We start from the raw sequence: 6,000 nt of genomic DNA, 5'->3' as shown, positions 1-6,000 counted from the left end.
GGGGCTCGGGCTCGCCTCCGGGACTGCGGCGGCCCGCTCTCAGCACCCTGGACAGCAACACCAGGGGACTGCGTTGGTGCCCGCGACCTTTCAGCACCGCGGATAGCGGTCCTGCCACAGCGCCGCATTTACCTGCGGCAGAGACGCCTGGCCAGGGCTAGAGGTTTCAGGCCAAACTGCTTCTCTGAGACTCCGATCTCTCGGATATCCCTGATAGAGCAGGCATAGTAGGTTAAAAGGAAAAAATAAATCCTTCCTACCGGACCCCTCTGCAGGCAATTACCAGTTCCCATCCTTAGCTCCTGCATAGCTTCAGAAAAAAGTCTACTTATGGAAATTTTCTGTGTTACCCTCTCCCTCTCCTTACCCCCGCCTTTTTAAGGTAGAAAACAAACACATTTTTTAAGATCTGTACTTATCTTCCAGTAGGCAATCAGGGGTTTTATTTATTTATTTATTGACACAAAATAGATCTGTCTACAGATCCTAGGTGGTCATGGATAGGGTATATACAAAGATGGCAACACGATCTGTTTATAGGAGTGTTATATCTTTTGACATGTATCTATTTGATAAAAAATATGGGGGTAGTTGAACTAAGCAAAATCAACTTCAATAGTGAATCCCTCTTCCTCTCCTTTATCTTTGTGATTAGGCATGAACAGAAGCACATACCCATAAAAATACATCTCTAAGACATATTATGGGTCTTGCAGGGTATAGATTTAACCTCTTTGGCCGTGGTTTCAGAATGAGAGGAAGTGTTTCCTATGGACATTGGTTATCTCAGGATAATTTTCTGATTTTGACAATATTAAGACTGGTTTTCCTCAGGAGAATCCAACTGTGTCCTTCAATGCGATGCAGATGGAAGGACCATGGTGTTAGACTGAAACTGGACTCTGACCTAAAGATCTGTGATTTCCTTTCCAGCACTGCGGGATTTTGCTGAGGCAGTGATAAGTACTTTGACTATTTTCTATTCTGACATTTTGAGCCTCTGAGTGAACAAAAATTGTTACAGGGATATTTCCAGCCATTGGTATGGACAAAAATCAATATAAAATGACCAGGAACAAAACTATGCTCACTGAGTAGTTGTTAAATAAGAGTAACAGCATCATGTGTAAGAATGTAGATACCACACATTAAATAAACATTAGCATGATCCCTTGAAAAGTCTTAAAATAAGATCTTATATTGGGGCTAGTTAGTCATTAAGTCCAGTCATTTATATGCTGGAGGTGCTCAAATGCCCTATCCACATAGAGAAAGTACTTTTCATTCCTGGCTATTTATTTACTACTGTTTTACAGTTTTTTATGGATAACTATGTGGCTCCATGTAAGTATATATTCAACTGTTGTTGGATACAAATGTAAAATTATTATTTAAGTGTATGTAACTACATAGATGAATTTTATAACTCTGCAGTCTACAGATGAAATAAACAACTGTGTTTTAGTGATGGGAGGAGGGGAGACAAGATGGCTAGGAGTCTTTAAAAATGCTTTGACTCCATGCTGCATGTCCAGACAGCTCTCTGCGTAGTTGCGACAAATGAAAAAGCTCAACGCTTCCGGAATTACGCGCTTGGTCATTAGTAATTACTGCTGGGTTTGTTTGCTAGTGGAAGACTGGGACGGTGGGGCAGAGGTAGAGGACTGCAGTGAAGCTGGCAAAGGGCACAGATCTGGGAGGAAGTGTTGATGTGCACAATTATGGAGCTAATGGCTTACTGAGAAGTTAAACAGAAATGTAATTGAAACATGAATTTTAACATTTACATTATGGATAAGCTTCAGGGAAAAAAAATCAAGATATTTCCTATCTTAAGTTTTAAATTTAAAAAATCCAGGGCAATACAGTGAGAAGAGGCAGAAGCAGATGGATGTAAAGACTTGCCAGGAAACATCAACACAGACCTTCTGACGGTACCTGCCTGTTTGCTCGCTGGAATTTTCTGCTTTACCACCTTGGCATTCAGAACGTGAAACAGTTTGTAATCTTATTAACCTCTCCATGGTAAAATCTGCCAAGAATTCACTGTCTTATTTTCACTTTGTTAAACATGCATGACCACACATGCACAAACACAGTACCAACTGCCCCTGAATTAGATTATATAAAGACACTTCTAAAGTCTTAAGTCTTGACCATCAACCAGAAGACTGAGGTGTCTGCCAGTAGCACCTCTTCTTGTAGCAGGCAGCCTTCAGCAGATCATGTAGGTGTCAGTGATTAGAAGAAATGAGAGATAATTTGAGAGAGAAGTTGGGAAAGAAGATATGAAGGATTAAAAATAGATGAATCTGCTTTTTATATGATGCACTATGAATAAACTTTTTCTCACATCATGGAACTGATTTACAGCTCTATAAAGGGAAGAAAATTGGTTTTTTCAGCCTCAGTGCTAGATACATTTCTGCAATGTCATCCTTTGTCAGCAGAGACAAACCTGATTGAAAGATATTGATCAATCAGTGAGCACCAGATACATAAATGAACCCCACTGAAGATATAAAATCTCATGCTTATATGGTTTTTGACCTCAATAAGTTTAACATCTAGTATTCTTAATGAAAACAATAAACAACAAACATTTGTAAATAATACCAGAAAGAAAATACAATAAAATAGTAGAAGGAAAATCATGAGGGAGTATATAATTATTTGCTAAGTCAATGTGACCAAAAGTAAGGAATGAAAATTCTTAGGGCAATATTTCAGTGGACTAGAATGGTCTGAGAGAAGAAACAGAACCTAAGCTGGCTTTTGGAGGTTGGAGAGAGGTGGGGGGAAGTCTGCCAAGTAAAAGTTACAGCACAGGTAGAACTACAAGTTAAACAAACTCAAGTTATGCTCAGCAGACCCTAAAGATGCCCATCTATTTGGGTGGAGTGGGAGGCTTGTAAAGGGGAATATGCTAGAACAGTGAGTTAGAGCCATCTATGAAAGGCCTTGAATGCTACACTGAGGAATTAGTGCTTTATCCTTTGAAGATGATTTCTGAGCAGAAGCTGATGTACAAAGTAGCCATGTCTTTTTTTAGCATTTTGGAATTGCTGTTGACCGAATGGAATTAAATTTGCATTCTCTCATAAATAGACAGTGGCAAAGTGTTATCATAAAGGATGATAAATTAAAAAAATAATAACCAGTCCTCATTTAGTCATCTGTTAAGATCACCCTGCATGGAGGGAACGGAGACTCAGATATAGAGAATGGACTTGTAGGAGAAGCAGAGAGTGGGACAAATGGAGAGAGGAGCATTGGCATATATACACTACTATGTGTAAAATGGATAGCCCGGAAGTGGCTGTGTTATGCAGGGAGCCTGCCTGGTGCTCTGGGATGGCCTAGAGTGGGAGGAGGGGAGGGGAAATATGTGTAATGATGGCCGATTTGCACTGTTGTACAGCAGAAGCCAACATAATACTGTAAAGCAGTTTTCCTCCAATAAAAAAAATAAAGGAAGCCAGATATCTCAAAAAATAATAAATTTTAAGAAAGATCATCCTGCAGTATACACATGGGCTTCTAAGTCCTACCCAGAAGTTAATTGTAAGTTTCAAATTTTAATTATTGACTGGAACAAATTATTCAAGATGAGTGTCTACCAAGAAGGTCGAGAATCGGGTCAGAAATCTGGGGATGAGAGATATCCAGAAGGTACACTTGAATAATAATCATGTGGAACACTCTTGTGGACTCTCTGAGTATTCTGCATTGTCAAATACACTAACTGAATAGATGGGGAAAGAGGCCAGGCTTTCTATTCATGTTTCAGGCAGCATGACACATACAACCAGTTCCCAGTGGCCAAAACTGGAGAAAAAAGAAAGGAAGGAATAAAAGATGCTATGATAAAAGTTTGAAAAACTGAGGTAAAGTGGGCAGTATATCATATTTCTTTCCCTACCATCCTAGCATCCTAGCTGAATTTTGCTGATTACTGTCACTCCAGGGCTTGCTTGAGGTCTGAGCTATACCCATTTTGTTTTTAATCTTGTGGTTGCTACTCTCACAGCAGAGCTTCACAATTCCAAATTCTAATGTAACTGCTGAACCTGAAATAGTCCCTGGCTTCATGTGGAAAAATAAATGGCAGTTGCAGATATAGATCTTGTTGCTATTTCAATTCTTGCTCAGAAGTGTCAAGGGACTATTCTCATCTGTTCTTCACCAAAACACTGGCAGGAGAGACATCCTTAGGATAACATGTTGATTTCCAAGTTGACTCCCTGGGGCGAAATTGCAGATAGTGACGTTTGATGCTTTAGAAGGTCAGGCTGATGGTTATTAAACTGAGTGCAGAGGGCCTTCCAAGTTATTAAGTAGAAGGGAGGAGATAGAACAGAGCACTGAGGAAACAGAACCTGGTGAGTGGAGAAAGTTTTTTAAAAGTAATCTTACAAAAGGAAAGAGGCTTCAGAGAAATTTCCAGAGAATGCTGTCTGCACTTTGAACTCTTCAGAATTACTTTCATTGCTGTAATGATAATAGCTACTTGTTTCTACATAATTTTCTTCACAAGGATCTCAAAGCACTTCACCCAATATAAAATCCAAGCAGTTTCTAATGTCTAAATAAATGATGCAAACCATAGTCAGTTCATATATGATATTAGTAACATTTAGTAAGCCATAAATCTGAGAACAGAAATACCCAAAGCAGTGACTAATCACAATAGGTCTGTGGGGGAGAAGAGTGAACCTCTAATTCTAAAAGCTTTTACCTGCGCTAGCTCACTGAATCCTCGTAACAGTCCTGTAATCAGGGTACCATTATTGTTTCCATTTTACAGAAGAGGAAACTGAGGCAAAGAAAGGCTAAATAACTTGCCTAACATTACAGAGCAGAGCCAGGGTTTAAATGCAGTCTGTGTGATTTCAGAGTCTAAGCTATACACTCTGCGACCTCTTGCATCATCTACATTTTTCATGTTGGCCAAATAGGGCACAGAATATACATGATTTTTTGTTTGTTTGTTTGCAGTATCTTTCCCCTTTCAGTTTGATGGCAGAGCATGATGGCAAGGATGCTTGCTGATCAGGAGCCAGGAGATCTGGATTTAGATCCGAAGCAACTGCTTTTTCTTTTCTTTTTTTTTTTTTTGGTAGATTTTTTTTTTAATTTATTTTTTATTATTTTTTTTTACTTTATAATATTGTATTGGTTTTGCCATACATCAACGTGAATTTCTTTAAATGAATCATTCAACCACTATTGAATGGTGGAACTGAGTTCCACTTGGAACTCAATTTCTTCATCTACTGAATGACAGAATTGAATGAATGTTTTCCAATATCCTTATCATATTAATGAAGTTAATGAAATCAGTGGTGAAAAGTCTAGGTGGGTGAGTCTGAGCCAGTTTACCTGGTGGTCTCAGAGGTTACTGCCTAATACTGCTTCAGTAACTGACCTGACTGCTTCTCTCAATGTGAGATTAATTATATCCACCGCTCCTCTGCTCCTCAGTGTTTCTCTCTTTTTTCCCCCTCAATAATTTCTTTGACATCATCTTTCTGAGGCCTTTCTGGTCAGACTTAAGAAACCTTGACTTTTTTCTCAAAGGCCTAATCTGAGTCAACACTGCTTTGGGGGATCTCCCCTCCTCAATCAGATTTATTGCCGTCTGGCACAGACTGTTTTTTTCAACCTGCCTAAACTTTTTATAATTCTTCTTTCAACCCAACTAACTGTTTTTAAAATTTTATTTCTAAACCCCCTTTTGATCATGTCTTCTGTCTGATTTGAAGCAATTTATTAGCTGCTATATCCTCATTCTTCTTTCTTCTCCTACCTCTTAGAAAAGGGGAGAGAGAAGCTTTTTATAGAGTCTGTGAGATCATAAGTACTTAAAAAGCAACATTTTCATATGAACTGAATTACATGATTTAAGTAGCCAGCTCAAAAACTAATAAAATTTGGAGGATGGGGAGAAGGTGGTGAAATAACATTACAAAAAAGTTTCAAGGATGAGGGACTAGGAGA

At 38.8% G+C, this 6,000-nt stretch overlaps 1 protein-coding gene across 1 annotated transcript in view; it reads left to right on the top strand.

Annotated features, from left to right (window-relative positions):
- SNAP25 (synaptosomal-associated protein, 25kDa) overlaps positions 1 to 6,000 on the top strand; it is an 83,821-nt gene that overhangs the window by 742 nt on the left and 77,079 nt on the right. The window lies entirely within an intron of this gene.

Source organism: Bison bison, unplaced genomic scaffold, assembly GCF_000754665.1.
Source record: "Bison bison bison isolate TAMUID 2011002044 unplaced genomic scaffold, Bison_UMD1.0 scf7180017864030, whole genome shotgun sequence".
In the NCBI taxonomy this organism is placed as follows: domain Eukaryota; kingdom Metazoa; phylum Chordata; class Mammalia; order Artiodactyla; family Bovidae; genus Bison; species Bison bison.
This window is presented reverse-complemented; position numbering and strand designations above follow the sequence as displayed.